This window comes from Armigeres subalbatus, chromosome 1 (assembly GCF_024139115.2).
Source record: "Armigeres subalbatus isolate Guangzhou_Male chromosome 1, GZ_Asu_2, whole genome shotgun sequence".
NCBI lineage: Eukaryota > Metazoa > Arthropoda > Insecta > Diptera > Culicidae > Armigeres > Armigeres subalbatus.
In genome coordinates this window covers 189,920,698-189,942,564 of record NC_085139.1, presented here as the reverse complement: position 1 = coordinate 189,942,564, position 21,867 = coordinate 189,920,698, and the positions used below count along the sequence as shown (strand labels likewise).

Here is a 21,867-nt window from a genome sequence, read left to right as displayed (position 1 = left end):
TGGAGATTTCAAGCGCAACACCGAAAAATTCCGAGTGTCTGGTCCCGGTTATTAGTTCCTGGTTGAACTATGAACCTACCCAGGTAACCAAAAGTTCCAAGAGTACGTTTTTCGCTTAATCAGTTTCACTGAGCTGCTTAAGCGAAAAACGTATTCTTAAAGGAACTTTAGGTTACTTGGGTAGGGCGGTTGTATAACAGCATTGCCTTTGTAAGGACTCCATAAAGTTTATTATGGAAGGTAAGAAGGAAGTGTGTGCCATTGAATTGATCACGATCTTAGTCTCGCGCACATTAAGAGCCGGCAAACTTGAATTTCCTTCCCATTTTATTCAACAAAGGCTCTCTTTTTGTTCGTTTGAAGCTTCCAAGTTTTCGTCTAGAGAAAAATAAATATTTGGAGAGTTAATGTCCACCTGCAAGACTGTAAATTAAATTAATGAATAGATTCACACAATGATCAATTTTAAAGATAAGAATCAATAAATAAATCCGGCAACGATTTTCAGGCATCGTCTTGATTTTGTTTTGTTTTGGCCGATTGTTAATTGAAAAAAACAACCCATGAGACAACCATGGTAACTGTACTAAAACCGATTTGAAAGGGACTTTCAATAAATTACGTACTGCCTACTGATGACATTTCTGGGGACCGTGGGTCGTTCATAGTCTATGAAACTGGAACCATTAAAAATCGCCAGTTTCACATTGATTGTTGATTATACTCCAATATTACAATAAAAATACAATACAATTAATTGTTTTACAAATTATTTTATTTTCCTCCGGTTGTTTAGCATATCTTTAGACGAATCCAGCGCACTACTTCCAAAGTTAAGTGGGTTGCCTGTATCTGGAGAAAAATCCAACATCGGTTTAAAAAGCGTACTAACTTTGTTCCGAATAGACAATACATATAGATATAAACCTGTGAAAAATGTAAATTATAAAAGAATGTCAGTTTTATTAGAAAAAATACGTCGAGAAGAAAAGAAAAAAATACCTGCATCAGTTCTTATTATATCCCGTTGGTGAGATTGGCCAATGGTAGCCACTGAACGATCTTCAATCAGTGACCAGCAAGCAGCAGTATTTCATTTATCATAAGCTTCATTTCTGTAAAGGAACAAGGATACATGTTACCAGGCATGTCATCAGGTATTATGATGATAAAATTTTCATTTATTTTTTGTTCGGGATGAACCGCTGCGTTCATTATGTACATTGAACTTTTGTAGTATAAGATTACGATTACCGGTGGTGAGTATAAACCGTTTGTCAGCGCAGTATCATTACTTGACACTTTACCGGTTGCTACTAAACGCGCTGCTAAAACAGTAGCGCAACTGACAGGTGACCAAATTGACCAAATAACAGCGCTACTATTTGATGAACTATCAAACGTCGAACGTCACCGATACGGAATGCAGCCACCGAAATGATAACCGAAAATATCGAAAATAGCAGGCATTGCAATTTATCCCATCATTCGATCTTCTGAGCAGTAAACAAAGTACAATATTCGCCATGGAGATGTGGAGATGCAATGCCCCTAGCTTCGCCTCAGTACACCCCTGTGTACTCTCCACTGCTGTCAGCCAACCCACGCGGTGGGTGTAGAGATATTCAAACCAAAACGAACGTCATACCGTCGAGACGTGTGTGCTACTAATACTGTACTTTTTCAATCGAATAAATAAATACCTTTTTTTGTCTAACGCTCAGTAGTTCGCGAGTGCCTTTATTTCCCGTTACCGAATCTTTCCCAGATACGCGTGATTCCACTGCTCATTGGAACCTGCACAATCCGTCAGGTTATTGGCCCAGTGGCAGCTGCGGAAGTGAATCGGTTCGCGAGTGGTTTTTTGCTCAAACGGAAAGTTCCGTGGTGTTCCGCCCCGGGTGAGGGCGAAGAAAGCAAAGCAAAGTAGTAGTGTTAGTGATCCCTTCTCCAGGAGGAGAAGAAGAACAGAAAGAAGAATTGCGTTGCTGAGCAACTGTCGCTTGAAGGAAAAAGTGCACGTTTTTTTTTTTTTTCGTTTGTTTTTATTCTTCGTCAGTGTTTCCAAGCCATTGACGCTTGAGGTCAAAAAGAGACGAATAGTGTTTCGCGCCGTGACTTTAACCGACAAACGCAAGAGTGCTTCTCCAAGTAAACAAAACCAGTTTTTTTGTGTACCGTGTGCGCCGCGAATTTGCTAGTGTCGAAATGTCAGACGCGAGGTTTGCCGTTCCGAAGCTCTCCGGAACGAATTGGCAAACATGGAAAATACGCCTCGAAATGTTGTTGTGCCGCGAGAATTTGTGGAGCATTGTATCCGAAGATTTGCCAGATGAAGACGATCGCGATGACGAGTGGGAAATAAACGATCGGAAGGCGAGGGCAACGATTGTGCTGCTGCTGGAGGATAGCCAGCTACCGTTGATTAAAAAGTGCACAAATGCTCGCGATACTTTTTCGGCTCTTCGTAGTTACCACGAGAAAACGTCGCGTTCGGTCCGCGTCTCGCTCCTTAAGAAATTGTGCGCAATTAATTTATCGGAAGGCGGGAATTTGGAGCACCACTTGTTTGAAGTGGACGATTTGTTTGACCGGTTGGAGGCCGCGGGAATGTCCCTCGATAAGGACACGAAAGTGTGTATGCTTTTGCGGAGCCTCCCGCGTTCGTTTGACAGTTTGGTGTCCGCTCTTGACAGTAGGCCAGATGATGATATTACGCTTGAGGTAGTGAAAGCAAAACTGGCTGACGAATATAATCGTTGTCTGGAACGCGATGCGGGTGCAAGAGGCTCAAAGCCGGAACGGGCAATGCGCTCTGAAATGAAGAAAGAAACGCGCAAATGTCATTTCTGTAAGATGCCCGGTCATCTCCGGCGTAACTGCAGGAAGTATAAGGACTCCGTGAAGAACGAAGAGAGTGGCGTGAAGCAAAGAAGAGAAGAAGCCGGAAAAGCCAAAACGGCTCGCAGTGAAGTAAAACACGTCGCGTTCGTGGTCGATGGTGACTCGCATTCGTGGCTTATCGACAGTGGGGCAAGTGCCCATATGACGAGTGACAGGGCGTTTTTCTCGAAACTGAATGAGTTCACGGGCGGTTGGATCACGATGGCCGACGGAAAGAAAACGCGAATTTCCGGTGAAGGTCGCGGAGTGCTTTACGGTTACGATGATGACGATAACGTGGTACAAATTGAGATGAACGACGTAAAATTCGTACCGGGTCTTGCAGCTAGTCTCGTGTCGGTCGGTAGGCTAGCGCAAAAGAACATGAGTGTGTGTTTCGGGAAGGAAGATTGCAAGATCGTCGACGCAACAGGCGATACAGTGGCGGCAGGCGTTCGCAGTGGTGGATTGTATTATCTGCGAATCGCAGGTGCAGCTATGAAGGCGACGGAGAGCCAGCATCGAGAGAATTGCCAACACCAGTGGCACAGGCGCCTAGGCCACCGCGACTGGACAGCCACCGAGCGGATGCTGAAGGAAGGTTTGGTCAACGGAATAAAGGTAAGCGACTGTGGGATGAAAATCATTTGCGAAATTTGTTTAGAGGGGAAGTCGGCAAGGGCGCCGTTCCCGGATGTCATCGACAGGAAATCCCGGCAGGTTTTGGACATTGTGCATACGGATCTCTGTGGCCCCATGAAGAATGCCACACCGAGCGGCAATCGTTACGTGATGCACGTTATCGACGACTACAGTCGCTTCACCGTGACGTACCTACTTAAGCACAAATCCGAAGCAGCAGCGAATTTGAAGGATTATGTACGATGGACGGAGAACATATTTGGACGCAAACCTGCAGTAATCCGCTCGGATGGAGGAGGAGAGTTCGATAACAACGAGCTGCGAAAGTTCTACCGTGAGGAAGGTATTAAGCCGCAGTTCACAACTCCGTATTCGCCTCAGCAAAATGGCGTAGCTGAGCGGAAGAACAGGAGCATCACCGAGATGGCCACCTGTATGCTGATCGACGCCGGTTTGGAGAAACGCTACTGGGGAGAGGCTGTGCTTACGGCTACATACCTTCAGAATCGCCTGTTATCCAGATCGATAGGAAAAACACCGTACGAACTATGGTGGGGGCGGAAGCCCGACTTGTCACATTTGCGAGTGTTCGGCAGCGAGGCGTATGTGCATGTTCCTGCAGTGAAGCGTACCAAAATGGATAGCAAAGCACGTAAGCTGGTCTTCGTTGGGTACTCCATGGAGCATAAAGGGTACCGGTTCTTAGATCGTGATACGGACTCGGTTATAGTCAGCAGAGATGCTCGGTTCTTGGAGTTGGGCAACGGTTCATCCTTCGTGGAAATTCCAATGTCAGGTGGAGAAGGCACTGAAGCGGGACAGAGTACCCTGAAGCAGGAGGAGCAAGAAGTCGATTGTCCGAAGAACGAAACTTCAGAAGATCGTGATCCATTGAGTGACGGTTCTGGCTGTGACGAGCAATACGAAGATGCAGAGTCCGAAGGTGAAGAACAGCAAGTCGCACGGCGGTCCACTCGTTCTACTCGTGGTGTGGTTCCGCGGCGGCTCGGCGACTACGTACTGGAAAGTGTTGTTGAAAAGGCGTCCTGTGCTTTCGAAGAGCCTGGTGATTATCGAGAGGCTATGAAGGATAAGGAGTGGCGTAGTGCTATGGTTGAGGAACTCAGCGCCCACAGGCGGAATGGAACCTGGGAGTTGGTGTGCCTTCCGGAAAAACAGAAAATAGTTGGATCCAAGTGGGTCTTCAGAGTGAAGCTAAACGAGAAAGGTGAACTGGTGAAACGCAAAGCCAGAGTCGTTGCTCAAGGCTATACCCAACGAGAGGGAATCGATTTCAACGACGTGTACGCACCTGTGACTAGTCAAGTATCGTTGCGTGCATTCCTGACTGTTGCGGTGAACAGAAACTTCCACGTTCACCACTTTGATGTGAAAGCTGCTTATCTCCACGGGTCACTCGAAGAGGAGATTTTTATGAAACAACCTCCGGGTTTCGAGAAAAAAGACAAGAGAAACTGGGTCTGTAAACTGAAACGAAGCATCTATGGCCTTCGACAATCTGCGAGGTGCTGGAACCAGCGGCTCAATGAAGTGCTCTCCAAGCTTGGTTTCGAGGCATCTGTAGCTGATCCCTGCCTTTACGTACGAGAAGGAGACTGCGAGACTTATCTGATAGTTTACGTAGATGACCTGTTGCTTGCGTCAGCGTCCGATAACGACATTCAGGACATATTCAACAATTTGAAGGCGGAGTTCGATCTGACGTCCCTAGGACCTGTGTGTCACTTTCTAGGACTGGAAATACAACGGGAGGAAGGCATTTTCAAGATCCGTCTCCACCAGTACATCGAAAAGCTTGTCAATACACATGGAATGGGAGAAGCCAAAGGAGCAAAGTCGCCTATGGATTTGGGCTACCTGAAGGACATGGAGGTCAGTGAAGATCTGGAGGATGCCACTAAGTTTCGGAGTCTAGTAGGAAGTCTTTTGTATCTAGCAGTGGTCGCTCGCCCTGACATAGCTAACGCTGCTGCGATCCTCGGTAGGAAGTTTTGTGGCCCGACGCAACGTGACTGGACTGCCGCAAAACGAGCTCTACGCTATTTGAAGCAGACTAGCGACCATTTCCTAGTGATTGGTGGCGATCCAGATCAGAAGCTAAATGGATATTCGGACGCCGACTGGGCCGGAGACCCAAACGACCGGCAATCAACGTCGGGAATGGTATTTTTCTTCGGCGGTTCAGTGCTTTCATGGGCCAGCCGGAAGCAAGGGAGTGTAACGCTGTCGTCCATGGAGGCCGAGTATGTGGCCTTGAGCGAGGCCTGCCAGGAGGCTGTATGGATCAGGACACTACTCAGCGACCTCGGAAAAACCACAAGTACAGCCTACGGTGATTCGAGAGGACAATCAGGGCTGTTTATCTTTCGTGAAGTGTGAAAGGGCGAGCCGGAAATCAAAACACATTGACACCAGGCAGAAGTTCGTACAACAGCTGTGTTCCAACAAGGTCGTCGAACTCGTTTACTGCCCGACTGAGAACATGACTGCGGACGTGATGACTAAGCCGTTAGGGCCGATCAAACACGCGAGATTCTGTGAAGCTCTTGGCTTGCATCAGTGAACCCGAAGCTAATGACCATTGAGGAGGAGTGTGGAGATGCAATGCCCCTAGCTTCGCCTCAGTACACCCCTGTGTACTCTCCACTGCTGTCAGCCAACCCACGCGGTGGGTGTAGAGATATTCAAACCAAAACGAACGTCATACCGTCGAGACGTGTGTGCTACTAATACTGTACTTTTTCAATCGAATAAATAAATACCTTTTTTTGTCTAACGCTCAGTAGTTCGCGAGTGCCTTTATTTCCCGTTACCGAATCTTTCCCAGATACGCGTGATTCCACTGCTCATTGGAACCTGCACAATCCGTCAGGAGAAACGTTTTTTCACTGCTTTTGTTGTAGCAACGCCCTCGCAACCTGAACAAACCCCAAACCGCGCTAACTATCAGGATCATCATCAAATCGACATTGTTGTTTCATAAGGGCGAAAGTCGCAAACGTAAACATTGACTTCTTCTGCTGATTTCAGGAAAATTAGAGACTTCTGGCAGTATTTTCCACTTCCGTTCGATAGAAGGCGCGGAGCGCCACCAGTTCCAAGTGGTTGTTAGCTGGGAACGGTCCTAGTTGTTGAGGAATTTGCAGGTAAAGGCATTGTTTACGTTTGCGACATTGGCCCTTATGAAACAACCATGTCGAAATGCTCAAATGATAATATCTTTCCATAGTGCTCTTTGATTAGGGATAATATCTTAGCACAAGCAAAGATGATATCCTGTGCTCAAATGATATTGCAATGCCTGGAAAATAGTGACCGATGCGAAAAAGAGTGACTAATCTAAAATGACAGTACAGTGAGAGTGATCAAAATACTCGCGCCCAGTAATGATGCTCTAACGCGCTTCAACACTTTAGATACTCACCACGGTACAGAAGCCATAGTGATCTACCGCTTTCCCAGCAGCAGAAACTGCAATGAAAAAAACACTTTCTGCACCATACAGTTTCATTATTTTCATCTCTTCACTAATTATAAACAAAACTGTACACGCTCAAATGAATCCAGCCATTCTCCGAGTAAAATTATAAGCAAAAGTTTTTTTCTCTTTCATTTTTTTTAAATCAAATTTTTATTGCAACACATTTCTAGACCTGCAACAAGACCTGTAATATGAAAATATATACTTGAGAATCGGTATAACATTTTTATTTATTTAACAAACAAAGCTATTGTTATTTTATTGTTTTCAATGGTTATTTCATCAATATAATAAATCCATGAAATATTCCAAAATTATATTAATTCAATAACATTAGACGGATTTCCAGATCATCAAACCGAATACTTTTAAAAATTGTTTAGTTTTTGGATGAGCAATACTAAACATAAGCGAACAATAAAAATATAATAGAATATACCAGAAACATTTAAATATTTTGTTATTTTAATCACAGAGAACAGACGTTGAAGCTCCACTCGCCATGTTGTGATAACTTTTTACTGTTCATTTTGAAATTACTTTGGAATGTCGCCGTTATCTCGTGCATAATCAGCGCTAGCGTCATAAAAAAATGCCACTGTGCGCTAGTGTCGTTATGCATGCAAGAGCATGCCAGCGCCATCGTGTTGTCAAAATGAGAATGTGAGTTGCAATGTCGACGTCGATGGCGTTGAGGTTCGGTGTGTTTGTTTACACATGTTTTGCAAGAAATTATGTTCGAGCCTCCATGTCTGTTCTCTGTGTTTTAATGTACGTACAATAAAGATCTTTTACAACCGTGAACATTTTACAATAAGCATACAATAGTTTGTATTGTTTGCCATACAATCTATTGTATTTCAATGGGTTATGTCATACAAGTTACTGTAATTTTTTATCCGGGATGACAGCTTGCAAAAAAAGTCTCTCGCGGTATGCTACATACAGAGATGATAAGTGAGAGACTTGTTCTTTCTCTTTAGGATTCAATCCCTGATCTTGCGAAAACGCGACAACGTAAATTAATTTATATAATTTGTTATTTATCATTTCGTGAGATAATCATAATACACGGAAGAAATAAACTACCCAATAGTGAGTTTAATTCACCCAACCTCGAACATTCGTACGGGAAGCTAAAATTGAGTAAGTAGGGTCGAAGTAGTTTGCCTTTACTCCCATGTTAAAAAAGTACCCAACGGAAAATTTATTTACCCAAATGTAAGTTTAATTCACTCAATTTCGACCTCCGGTAATAAAGCTCAAAATTGGCTTCCCGTATTGAACTGGCGTCGTTGGATTGTTTGGCTCTTTTGTTTTTGACAACAAAAGAAAGAGTGGATGAAAGAGAAGAGAAAAAATAACTCAAAAGTAAAGTTAAAAATACTCAATTTTGGGTACTTTTTTCTTCCGTGTATAATTGCAGCTTTGCAGCTGCGTATGCTGCTGTCAAAACGTGGATCGACTTTCCAAAATCTATCCGAACAGTAGCCTCACACCTATAGAGAATTTTGTCCGCGAAATTTGTTCCCCATATGTATTTTTACATATGCCATGTTTTCGGGATTTGAGCCCCAAGACTATGAATATACACACTTAAATCATTTCACAGATTTCGGTGAATATTGCTTCAATTGGGTTGTTTAGGGGTACAGTAGCCGCATAGAGAACAGACGTTCATCTTTATTCGCGTGCTTATGTAAAAGTTTGTACTGGTCATTATGAAGTATGTCGTTATGCCCCCGTTGCGCGATGCTAGCGATGCTGATAAAGGCTACCTTACACCTCGGGAAAATTTTCCGCCGGATTTTGAACCCCGTGCATTTTAAATGAGGCCGGGATTTTGATTTTCCGTGTCCGAATTCCAAAAACATCGCATATGCAAAAATGCATGGGGAAAAATCCGTGGACCAAATTCCCGAGGTGTGAGGCTACCTTAAAGGCTGCCTTACACCTTGGGAAAATTTTCAGCCGGAATTTGGTCCCCGTGTATTTTAAAGAGGGTCGGGATTTTTATTTTCCGTGCCCTAATTCCGAAAACATCGCATATGCAAAAATACATGGGGAAAAAATCCGCGGACCAAAATCCCGAGGTGTGAGGCTACCTTAAAGGCTGCCTTACACCTCGGGAAAATTTTCCGCCGGATTTTGATCCCCGTGCATTTTAAATGGGGCCGGGATTTTGATTTTCCGTGCCCAAATCCCGAAAACATCGCATATGCAGAAATGCATGGGGAAAAATCCGCGGACCAAATTCCCGAGGTGTGAGGCTACCTTAAAGATGGTTAAAATTTCCGTGTTTTACTTTTTAGCGCTAGTGTTCATTCTGAATTTCTTCTAGGCTCGCTCCTAGGTGGCAGCACTACATTGTTTATGCAGTGTATACACGTAAAAAAAAGTAATTATTTTATTCATTTCATTCGATTAATATCCTTTATTATGTATAGCAACATACATTTCATTTCACTGGATATAATCTTCATATCATTTTTGTATACAACGTATTTAGCGTGTTCTTATATTGCATTTCGCTTCACTATGAAAAGTATAAGTTTTGCCTAATGGCAAAAATGTATTAGGATAAACTTATACCTTTGATAAGAATCGTAATTGAAAAAGCAGCATGGTGCAGAAGCAACTTGGAGGATGTGGATCCGTTTTGTTTTCATCGTGATCTGTTCACGATTTTTCAGCGGAGTGAACGCTTTTAATGTCGATCGGTTACGCATTGCAGAATGGACAGAAAATATTTGTTCGTTCCAGCAACGGTTGAAGGTAATATACAGATATGTTCGTTATTTAATCAGGTATTTATATGAACATTTGGATAATTTATAGCGCAAAATGGCGGTGCACTCCGGGAGTCATCGCATACATTTATGCTTACTCCTCGAAAGAGAAAAGGTAAGTAACATAATTATAAAGGATAAAGAAATTATGGCCGTCTTTGCAAACACTGTTTTCTTGTTCCAGTGAACTGCCGATCTCGAGATAATCCGTTAATACGTCCGACGACCTATAATGCCCAAGGTAAAACCAACATCTGACCCGTATAATGATGACATCCGAATGCAGATTGTTTTCAAATAGTTTAGGTTAAATAAATATTTTTATTCTTCAAATGCAAGTGCTTAATATTCCCAAGGAACCTAAAAATAAAAGAAAACAACGCGGTAATTGCCTGACATCAAATTAATTTATGAAGCTAATAATTTCGTTATTGTCTTTCAAATGACGATCATATTTTTTTCTTTTGCAGGTTATATGTCGACCCTAATCATGCATATGCACATTTTACATGAAATGTATAAGTTTCATGTTATGATTTTCTTATGCAGTGCCGCATAGCGTTTATTCCTATTGTATATATGTTTCATTCCGAAACCGCAATGGCAAAAATGTATGTGTTTACCAACGCCATCACTTAGTGAGATTGAGTTTTATGTCGGGCAGCCTGCGTTGGCGGCGCTGAGGTGCGATATAAATCTTTACACACGTTTTTAACGAAATTTTGTTCGAGCATCCATGTCTGTTCTCTGTGGTAGCCGTTCGATAACTGCAAAATATTTATTGTCGGGCCGCCACCAAACCGGACCGCGCGATTGAGCACTTTCATTAATAGTGCGCATCATGCACGCATGGATGTACTATCATGCGCACTAATCAGAAATGAGTTGCGACGTCTGATAACTGCAGATATTTCATTTTATTGAAAACAAATTTTCGATTTTCTACTATACACGGAATACTTTTCAGTTAACGAATGCCATTCGTTACCCCAATTTTTCAGAATTTTTGGAGCCCCCAATTTTTCAGAATTTTTGGAGCACCGGAACCATTTTTAATTTGGATTTAAAATTTATATGAGACTAGAAATTTGTTCTTATGCTGCATTGGCCAACTGTCATTCTATGAATGTTAGTGTCATTCTATCGATTGATATGGCTTATTGTTTGCTCTACAAAAATGTAGATAAAAGGTTTACAAACAAAATAAAAATATGTTGGAGATCAGGAAAGCATGCTCTTTATTTTAAACTATAAAAAACCTCATATTTTTCTTTGCTAAACAACTCAATTCACCGAAATCTCAACAGCAGATTCGTTTGTTAATTATTTGACCAAATTTTCTCTGATTTTTCCTTTGTTCAACCACAGAGAACAGACGTTCATCTTCATTCGCGTGGTTGTGTAAAAGTTTATACTGGTTAATTTTAAGTATGTCGTTATGCCTCCGTTGCGCAGTGCTAGTGTGCTGATGAATGTGGTTAAAATTTGCCGTGTTTTGCTTTTTAGCGCTAGTGTTCATTCCGAATTGCTCCTAGGCTCGATCCTAGGTGGCAGCACTACATTGTTTGTGTAGTGTATGCCAACGCCATCGCTTAGTCAGATTGACATTTTATGTCGGGCAGCCTGCGTTGGCAGCGCTGAGGTGCGTTTAAATCTTTGCACACGTTTTAATCGAGGCGGGCAGCGTAGTTCGCCTCCGCGCGGTGCTCGCTGGAAACGATAGCGTATCAACGGCAGTTGAAGGGCTAGGCGGCTAAATGGACTACAAACGAGGGAGCGCGGTAGCGCATTGAGACTTAGGCTGCCATTTAAGTCTCAATTACGGTTATGGCAGGCGTGTTAAAGGTTGTGTGTTTTGTATATTGTTATATTGTGTATTGCGAGGGCTGACAGCCGAGTCATTCTACTCCTTAGTAGAGCCGGGTGAAACCGACTCGAAACGGCGGGTGGGCTAATGGCAAGGCTGCCTTCCGTCCCATAAAACCGTGGCGGCCTTGCGGCACGCTGTCCAATTCTGCTGTCTGGTTGGTGACCAGACGGAAGTAGGCTCAGATGAACTGCCCTGACTAACGCCGATCTGGCTCTGAACACGAAAGTGTCAACCCACGCATGGCCTCCCTGCTTGCTTGCAAGCATAGACAACCATGAGATCATAGAGGCGACTACTTCAGTAGGATTCGATGGCAGCTGCAAGGGGGACCCATGAGCTATGTCTACTCCAGTTTCAAGAGGTAGGGGCGCCGTAGGCGCAACGGGAGACCCCTTCGCAAGTAGGGGTCTAGCGAGGTCTCCTCTCACTAGGGAGGAGAATGGTGTTGAGGCAGTAGCTGGTTTGCACGGGACCAGCACTACCCCAGCGGGAGGGGTTGACAGCCAGAGCGATGCTCAGGTAGTCAACACACCAGGCGAGCCTCTAACCGGTATCCGGTTAGTCGCCAAGCAGCTCGATGAGATCATCGAGTTCACGAGCGGTCGAAATAATATCAGCAAGGATCTGAAACAGAAACTTCTGGTACTTCGACAGTCGGTTCAAGCGGTAAAACGCGAACATGGCACGCTCACCAGGAGGGAGGTTGGAAGCGAGAAGGGGGCAGGACCCTTCTCCTTCCTTGGAGGAAGGCTCCGACGCAAGAGGTGATTGGTACCACCCCGAGTGTCGGCGAGGAGGGACTGCGGCGCGCTCCAAACGCGCCCGGCAGCAGTCAGAGGGTCGGTCCGGTAACGTTAAGCGGCGCCTTACTGTTACGGACAGCGGTACGGTCGAGTCCGATAGGGCGCCCGATCGTCGAGAGAGGGCACCCAATCAGGCGAAACCACGAGGGAAGGGCAACGGTGCGGCCCAGGCTACTAAACCCAAGGGTGATGGTAGCCAACCTGCGACGACTGCTCAGCGGACCGAAAATCCCTGGCAGCTCGTTAGCAGATCTAAGAGGAGGAGAGGGTCCTCACCCCGCAAGGAAACTTAGGGACAGAGGCGAAGCCTTGTTGGTCAAGACCGACAAAGAGAGGTACGCCGACGTTCTTAAGACCATGCGAGGTGCCGAAAAACTTTCGACACTGGGTGAGGACGTGCGAAGCGTCAGACGCACCAAGGCAGGCGAACTGATCTTGGTGCTGAAGCGTGGAGCAAAGGCGAGCGGTACCGCCTATAAGAGGTTGGCCCAGGAGGTCCTGGGTGAGGGAGTGGAAGTGAGGTCTCTGGGCACCGAGGTGACCCTCCGGTGTAAACAGCTGGATGAAGTCACCGAGGCAGAGGATCTCATTTCGTCTTTAAAGGTACAGTGCGATATAGAAGTCGAGCGGTCTTCTATTCGTCTTAGAGGTGGACCTTTTGGCACGCAGGTAGCTTGGTTCAAGTTACCGGTAGCGGACGCCAAAAAGGTCCTGGCGGTCGGGAAACTGAAGGTTGGATGGTCAATATGCCCAGTAAGCATATTCCAGCCACCTTTAGTCGAAAAGTGTTTTAGGTGCTTCGAATCTGGTCACAAGTCATGGGAGTGCAAGGGGCCGGATCGAAGTAACCTGTGTCGTCGTTGTGGAGAGGAGGGACATTTTGCGCAGGCCTGCGATAAAGCACCAAGGTGCCTTATCTGCGCTAGTAGGAAGTAGGAAGCAAGCCCGTAACCATGTTATGGGTGGACCTACTTGTCCCTTCGGTGGTGGCAATAAGAAATCGCCGTGCGGGTAGCACAGCTGAATCTTAACCATTGTGCTACTGCCCAGCAGCTGCTGTGGCAGTCGGTCTCTGAGTCAGAGACCGACGTCGCTATTCTTGCAGATCCGTACCGTGTCCCTGTCAATAATGGAAACTGGGTCGCGGACGACTCCAAGATGGCGGCGATCTGCACAACGGGCCGGTTTCCGGTCCAAGAGGTCGTACACACACCTGTCGAAGGTGTCGCCATAGCTAAGATCAACAGGGGTGTTCTATTGTAGCTGCTGTGCCCCACCACGGTGGCCAATAGAGCAATTCACCCGGATGGTCGATAGGCTATCGTCCGACCTTGCAGGTCGGAAGCCGGTTGTCATAGCGGGGACTCCAATGCTTGGGCGGTGGAGTGGGGAAGCCGCTGCACCAATCAGAGGTCAAGCTTTGCTAGAGGCTCTAGCAAAGTTGGAGGTCGTGTTAGTCAATGACGGCTCAACCAGCACGTTCCGTAGGAACGGGGTGGAGTCGTTCATTGACGTTACGTTCTGTAGCCCCAGCCCAGCCGGGGACTGAACTGGAGGGTCGACGAAGGCTACACCCACAGCGACCACCTAGCCATCCGCTACGTGATCAGCTGTGGTGTGCAGCAGTCGAGGTTGAGAAATCCCCGTCAGGTCCGTGGGTGGAAGGCCCAAAGCTTCGACAGCGAAGTATTCACCGCGGCGCTGGGACTGGAGGGTAACACCGACAGTCTTACAGGGGACGCACTGACAGCTGTCCTGTCACGTGCATGCGATGCCAGTATGCAGAGGAGGGCACCACCGAGGAACGGTAGACCTCCAGCATACTGGTGGAGTGCCACAATCGCAGACCTTCGGTCAACCTGCCTTAGGGCTAGGCGAAGGATGCAGAGAGCTCGCTCTGAGCAGTTGAGGATGAACACCGCTTGACGTTCAAAGCTGCGAAGTTGGCCCTTAACAAGGCCATCAGTAGCAGTAAGAGGAAGTGTTTTGACAACCTATGCCTGAACGCCAATGCTAATCCCTGGGGCGATGCCTACAGGATAGTAATGGCGAAGACCAGAGGGGGGCTGGCGCCTCCCGAACGGTCGCCGGAAAGGTTGAATCGCATTATCGAGGTTCTCTTCCCGTCCCATGCTACAAGCCCTTGGCCACCACCAGCACCGCAGAACGCGAGTGCTGAAGTGGCTGAAGTGGCAGCGGTGACGAACGAAGAGTTGCTTGCGGTGGCCCGAACCCTTGACACGAACAAAGCTCCGGGGCCCGACGGAGTTCCAAACCTCGCTCTGAAGGCAGCGATCATGGCTAACCCGGACATGTTCAGGACAGCCATGCAGAGATGCCTGGACGAGCGCAGTTTCCCCGATAGGTGGAAGAGACAGAAGCTGGTGCTGTTGCCGAAGCCCGGGAAACCACCAGGTGACCCATCGACGTACAGACCAATCTGCCTACTGGACACCACAGGGAAGTTGCTTGAGAGGATTATTCTCAACAGGCTGACCCCGTACACCGAAGGTACGATCGGCCTGTCAAGCAATCAGTTTGGGTTTCGTAAGGGTAGGTCCACGGTGGATGCTATCAACTCGGTTGTGAAAACTGCGGAAGTAGCGATACAACGCAAGCGGAGGGGAACTCGATTCTGTGCGATAGTGACGCTCGACGTCAAGAACGCATTCAACAGCGCAAGCTGGGATGCCATCGCGCTCTCGTTACTCCGGTTGGGCATTCCGGTGGGCCTGTACAACATTTTGGAAAGCTATTTCCAGAATCGCGTACTCTTATACGAGACCGATGAAGGGAGGGTAGTGCTTCTATCACCGCAGGAGTCCCTCAGGGATCTATCCTGGGCCCGGTGCTATGGAACACTATGTACGATAGTGTTTTAAGACTGAAGTTCCCCCCAGGTGTTAAGATCGTTGGCTTCGCCGACGACATAACGCTGGAGGTTTACGGAGAGTCGATTGAGGAAGTGGAACTTACGGCGGCCCACGCGATCGCTGTAGTAGAGGAATGGATGAGCTCAAGGCAGCTGGGGCTAGCTCATCACAAAACAGAGTTGGTTGTTGTTAACAACCGTAAGTCGGTACAGGAGGCAGTGGTTCGCGTGGGCGACTGTGAGATCATTTCAAGCGGGAGGTGAAGCTCCTCGGGGTGCTGATCGACGATAGACTGAACTTCGGCAGTCACGTAGATTACGCCTGCAGGAGAGCTTCGACAGCTATTGCGGCATTATCCAGGATGATGTCCAATAGCTCGGGAGTGCGCTCCAGCAGACGCAGGTTATTAGCTGGGGTTGCAGTATCTATCCTCAGATACGGCGGTCCAGCTTGGGCCTCGGCGCTTAGCGTCGAACGTAACCTGCAGAAGCTGGAGAGTGTACACAGGCTAGCGTGTCTCAGAGTGATAAGTGCCTACCGCACGGTATCACGGGATGCCGCTTGTGTGATTGCGTGTATGTTACCCATCGGACTAGTCATACGGGAAGACGAGGAGAGTTTCGACATGCGCGGAACCAGAGGAGCCCGTAAAGCCATTAGAGTCACTTCGACTATCAAGTGGCAACGGGACTGGGATAACTCTTCTAAGGGTAGGTGGACCCATCGGCTGATACCTAGCGTATCAAGATGGGTTAATAGGAGGCATGGGGAAGTTCACTTCCATCTGACACAGTTCCTGTCAGGCCATGGCTGCTTTAGGTGGTACCTACATAGGTTTGGGCATACGGACTCTCCCGTCTGCCCGGACTGCCCGGGTCGACGAAACTGCCGAGCACGTACTATTCGTATGTCCTCGTTTCGTCGATGTTAGAAGCGGAATGCTAGAGGTGTGCGGGAGGGACACTACTCCGGATAATCTTATCCAGAGGATGTGTCAAGAGGTTGATAAGTGGAACGCGGTCTCGGCCGCTACCACTCAGATTGCCAGCATCTTGCAGCGCAATTGGCGCGCCGAGCAGCAGTCGGATAGCGCCGACTAGTGGGTAGCTAGTCTCGAGGGTGAGGTACCAGCGGGTAGTTGGTTAAGTAGTAGTGGAACTAGTGGGTAGCTAGTTATGAGGTAGAGGAACTAGTGGGTAGCTAGTTGTGATTTGAAGCTAGTGGGTAGCTAGTATGTGGGCGTGCGTAGTAGCACGGACCCCTCCCAGAAGTAATGCCGGGAAGGCTGTTCCGGGGAGACCCAGGGTCTGTGAACAGGGTGGTTTTAGCGGGTCGGCAATAGCTAAACCCCGTTCGCCGGTAGCCCACCGGTGTCTGGATGCAGATTCCCACCCTACTGGAAAAAAAAAACACGTTTTAATCGAAATTTTGTTCGAGCATCCATGTCTGTTCTCTGTGGTTCAACTGTCAAAAACACCGAAAATCTGTAAAATTATTCACCGAACAGTTTTGCTGTTGAGAATTCGATGAAATTTCACAGACATCTGCGATTTATTTTAAGTGTCTTCTTCTTCTTCATTGGCATTACATCCCCCACTGGGATATTGCCGCCTCGCAGCTAAGTGTTTATTTAGCACTTCCTCAGTTATTAACTGCGAGGTTTCTAAGCCAAGTTACCATTTCTGCATTCGTATATTGCTTTTCTCACCGAAGAATAGACTACCGTGCAAATTTGTCGAAGTACCAAAACAAATGCTCACACGTCCAATTGTATAGAAATTAGCGAAAGCACAATCCAAAACATCATTCTTGCACCTTATTTCACACCCCAAAAAGCTCTTTCTTGTAGTGGAGACGTCATGCATATATGGAGAAACTGGTGGGAACATATTTTGGTGGGACAATATTTTTTGCATGGGAGTCGAACACGGCGCAAAATGCGCAATATCATGAGGCTAACACGATGATACTGAAAAATATATTAAGCTCGTTTAGTGGAATGTATTAAACCGTCTAAGACGAATTAAGTACTGTCCATTTAATTCCACCAGTTAATTTTCGTTATCTTTGCAGATACGTATTTCGACCACAACTGTGTGGTCGTCTTCCGTGTCTTCAGTCGAGTCAAGTACAAGACACTGAAGACGACCACACAGTTGTGGTCGAAATACGTATCTGCAAAGATAACGAAAATTAACTGGTGGAATTAAATGGACAGTACTTAATTAGTCTTAGACGATGATACTTTTAAGCCCAGGGAAGTCGAAACAATTTCCAATCCGAAAATTGCCTAAACCGGCACCGGGAATCGAACCCAGCCACCCTCAACATGGTCTTGCTTTGTAGCCGCGTATCTTACCGCACGGCTATGGAGGGCCCACTTATTTTAAGTGTGTAGGATCTTTATTCAAGTTACATTTTGAGGACTGTAAGACTCTCTGGTCAAATTGTAACAGGTTCCGGATGTTGTGCGTTGGGCAGCATATTAGTTCTAGTTTCTAGGAAAAGCATAAAACATGATGGCAGTAAACGTCACATAAAATGACAAGCAGATGAAAAATGAATTTTTAACATACCCTTGGTAAACCCGGAATATCTCCGGTGACCAATGGCCAATTTGAGGTGTCGCATGGGGACAGTATATTAGAAGGGTTTCCGCGTCGGATGGGCCAAGTTTCATCAAAATCGGATTATTCTACGCATAGTTATGCTTATTTGAACTTCGACAAAATTTTGCATACCTCAACCTTTTTGTCTAACCCCTGTACATGATAGGAGAGGACAATGTAAGCCACCCACCACGAGTTTGCATTGGTGGTGACGAAATCGAGGTGGTTGAAGAATTTGTGTACTTAGGCTCACTGGTGACCTCCGATAACGGTACCAGTAGAAAAATTTGGAGATGCATCATGTCAGGAAATCGTACGTACTTTGGCCTCAGCAAAACGCTCCGACCGAATAGAGTTCGCCGCCGTACCAAACTGACTATCTGCAAAACGCTTATTAGACCGGTAGTTCTCTACGGACACGAGACCTAGGCGATGCTCGTGGAGGACCAACGCGCACTGGGAGTTTTCGAAAGGAAAGTGCTGCGTATCATCTATGGTGGGGTGCAGATTGCGGACGGTACGTGGAGAAGGCGAATGAACCACGAGTTGCATCAGCTGTTGGGAGAATCATCCATCGTTCAAACCGCGAAAATCGGAAGACAGCGGTGGGCCGAGCACGTAGCCAGAATGTCGGACAGTAATCCGGTGAAAATGGTTCTCGACAACGATCCGACGGGAACAAGAATGCGAGGTGCACAGCGGGCAAGGTGGATCGATCAGGTGGAGGACGATTTGCGGGCCCTCCGCAGACTGCGTGGTTGGCGGAGTGCAGCCATGGACCGAGATGAATGGAGAAGACTTTTATGTGCAGCACAGGCCACTCCGGCCATATTTTTAATATTCCCATACGATTGAGGAAGGTTCGAAATCTCACTCCAAGTGGATTAATCTGGTCTTTTTAATGATATAATGCGAATGAGATTGCTTATTTATACGCTTGTCTGCGCTCCTTCTGATGAAGAGTGTGAGTTCCCAGCAGTAGCCACAACGTAGTTATTGAGATGATTGGTTATTGGATGTTGGCTCGTGTACAGTCACAAACTAGTTATACATATATAGCAAACACCACACTATTGACGAATAGGCTAGGGAAATGAATGAACGCTGCACGATATTGGAAATGAAAATTGAAACATTTTTGCAATTTAAAAAATCAAAAATATAGATTATAATATAGATAATAATTATTAAATCTCTTTGACTATTAAGTAAGTATAATGATTAGCAAGATTATTCTGCAAATCATACCATTGATGCTGTCGTTAAGAATTTATTTGTCATGATTCACTTTTTTTTGTGGTTACAGGACTTATATGCTCCACTAGCCTATAACAGGGCGGTAATATCACTTGCATGGCCTTTTCATGCAGAATCAGCGGTTTTGATTCTTTTGGCCTTGAGCGTCTATCGAAGGGAAAATATAGGTCAAGCGCGACGGATTCAGAATAGCGATTGTCCTGGGGGTGGATTCTATTCCATGGTTGTTCTGCTGACTGATGTCTGCAGACACTTTCTAATGGGGATTTCCATCATTCGCAAAGGAATGGTCGTCTGGCATATTAGTTGAATTTTCCTCATAATCTGTTCAGTAATCTCTTTAGAAATGATGCGCTGTTTTAATTCGACAAAGCGCTATTGAACAAACTTCTTGGAATGTTTGCATGTTGGCGAATCGAGAGAATGAAATGATATGTGATTCAAATTAAAATAAAAAATATCACAAAATTACTACGCAAGCAAGGTAATATTGCCATGCCTTATTTTGGAAAAAAAGGTGACGTTTTCTTTGGAAAAATCTGGATTTGTCTAAATAGGCCATTGTTTACTATAGTAGCCAAATTCGTTTTAAATGAAAAAGAAAAGAAATAAAATATAGAAGAAAAGAAATAAGCAAATAAAGAAGAAATAAAGACATAAAGAAATAAAGAAATAAAGGAATAAAGAAATAAAGAAATAAAGAAATAAATAAATAAAGAAATAAAGAAATAAAGAAATGAAGAAATATAGAAATTAAGAAATAAAGAAATAAAGAAATTAGGAAATTAAGAAATTAAGAAATTAAGAAATTAAGAAATTAAGAAATTAAGAAATTAAGAAATTAAGAAATTAAGAAATTAAGAAATTAAGAAATTAAGAAATTAAGAAATTAAGAAAATAAGAATGTACCAAACTGACTATCTACAAAACGCTCATTAGATCGGTACTCCTCTACGGACACGAGACCTGGACGATGCTCGTTTTCGAAAGGAAAGTGCAGCGTACCATCTATGGTAAGGTGCAGATGGCGGAAGGTATGTGGAGGAGGTGAATGAACCACGAGCTGCTTTGGCAGTTGGGAGAACCGTCCAACGTTCACACCGCAAAAATCGAAAGGTGGGCCAGGCACGTGGCCAGAATATTGGACAATAGTCCAGTGAAATTGATTCTCGACAACGATCCGAGGTGCACAGCGAGCCAGGTGGATCGATCAAATGGAGGACGAGATTTGCGGACCCTCCGCAGACTGCGTAGTTGGCGACGTGCAGCCATGGACCGAGCTGAATGGAGAAGACTTTTATGCATTGCACATGCCACTCTGGCCTTAGCCTGATAATAAAAAAAGTTCATATATTATACTGCTTATCAGATCCTTATATTTTCGTCCTGGACAATTGAACATTTGACAGACTAGCAACGAAGATAATTAGAATTAGAAAGTCAGATAATATTTTAATTCCATCGGCGATTGAGTTTCATGCTATACACCTTGTGTAAATAATTTTGACTAATCAGTACATCCGAAAAATTAAAATTACTTAATGTCTCTCTCGATCCCCAATCGACCCCTAATCGTCTCCTCACTGCGAGACGGAAATTGGGAAAGCTGGAAAAAGTTATATTCGAACATCTGTTATAATTTTAACTGCGTTGAAATTTGTGGAAAACACTTTCATGGTCGATTTCCTGTTCGGAATTACGTGTGCAAATGATGATGGCAGTGGCGGCCGCTGGAGATAACTCCAATAGATGCGAAAGCAGTGGATGAGAGAATATTTTTCCCATCTAATCTCGGTTCCGTGGCGTGACGAGATTTTTAATTTAATTATGCGCTGAACTTGATCTGCTACACGAGTTGGCACGCTGTTGATTTTCGTGAGTAGAAGAGATTGAATGGAGATAAGAGTTCAAAGTTAGTTTATAATTCAGCATGTTTAACAATGATTCCACACTCCTCGGTTGGGAAAGTTTACCATACGGCTAACGTTGAGCTTTTGTGATGGGTGGGTAAATTACACGCTGTGCTTATTCAGTTATAGTCTTCACGCTTTTGTGTTTGGCCACATGAGCGAATGAGTCGTTCCGAGAAATGGAAGCGCATTAAAAGCAAATTCTTTTCAGGATAAGGGCTGGGGTGTTAGGAAAGTATGAGCTATTTAGTTAATCAGTTTGCATCGATATTATCATGGACATGGGTGCGGAGTAATGCTCCTTATGGGTTTCATTCCTTGCATCTGTATCAATTAATCTAAAAAACAATGCGTAAATTATTTGTTTGTGAATATATGTTAGGGGAAGTTTTTCATTTATGGTTACCTTTTTATCAGCTATGGCCGCACAATTTTATTTAAGCATGACCATTGGCTGGGTTCGATTCCCGGTGCCGGTCTATGCAATTTTCGGATTGGAAATTGTTTCGGCTTCCCTGGGCATAGAAGTATCATCGCCTCATGATATACGAATGTAAAAATGGTAACCTCTGGCTTAGAAACCTAGCAGTTAATAACTGTGGAAGTGATTAATGAACACTAAGCTGCGAGGCGGCTCTGTCCCACAGTGCAGTGTTGTCATTCTCCTCTGTGTAGTAAAGAGCGAGTGCCAGATTACTCTCAACACTCTTCTACAATTGAGAGCATCGC

The 21,867-nt window shown here is 45.3% G+C and overlaps 1 long non-coding RNA gene across 1 annotated transcript; it reads right to left on the bottom strand.

The window, feature by feature from the left end:
- Nucleotides 1–731: 731 nt before the first annotated feature.
- LOC134209296 (uncharacterized) lies at nt 732–7,116 on the bottom strand. The gene is made up of 3 exons (XR_009978745.1): nt 6,971–7,116; nt 1,003–1,115; nt 732–927 (listed from the first exon to the last, which is right to left on the bottom strand). It is a non-coding gene; the product is annotated as an uncharacterized LOC134209296 (long non-coding RNA).
- Nucleotides 7,117–21,867: the final 14,751 nt, after the last annotated feature.